Source organism: Plasmopara halstedii (assembly GCF_900000015.1).
Source record: "Plasmopara halstedii genome assembly, contig: Scaffold_110, whole genome shotgun sequence".
Taxonomy (NCBI): domain Eukaryota; phylum Oomycota; class Peronosporomycetes; order Peronosporales; family Peronosporaceae; genus Plasmopara; species Plasmopara halstedii.
In genome coordinates, this window is record NW_020187031.1 from 173,022 (window position 1) to 173,344 (window position 323).

Sequence of the window (323 nt, forward strand, 5' to 3'; positions counted from 1 at the left end):
CGCTGATTGATAATGCACCTGCAGTAAGAAGCGCAGGAGGATGACTTTTGTTCAAGGTATTAACAAGCTTAACAGAAGCCTATGACTCCTTCATGATATCAAATACTAAGCACGCGGTGCTTTTCCTTTCACTGTTCCAACGTCTTCCACCGACGACATTTCTCCCCAAAATAGAAGCTTTATTGAGTTGGCAAAGGCCCCAATATGATCAATTGTTCTAGGAGTACAAGATCAGTTTTCTACGAATATCAAAACGCATAAGAAATTCTGGAAGCGCAAAACTTAGAAGCGAAATGCGCATACTATTTTGACGCTACTGCGGG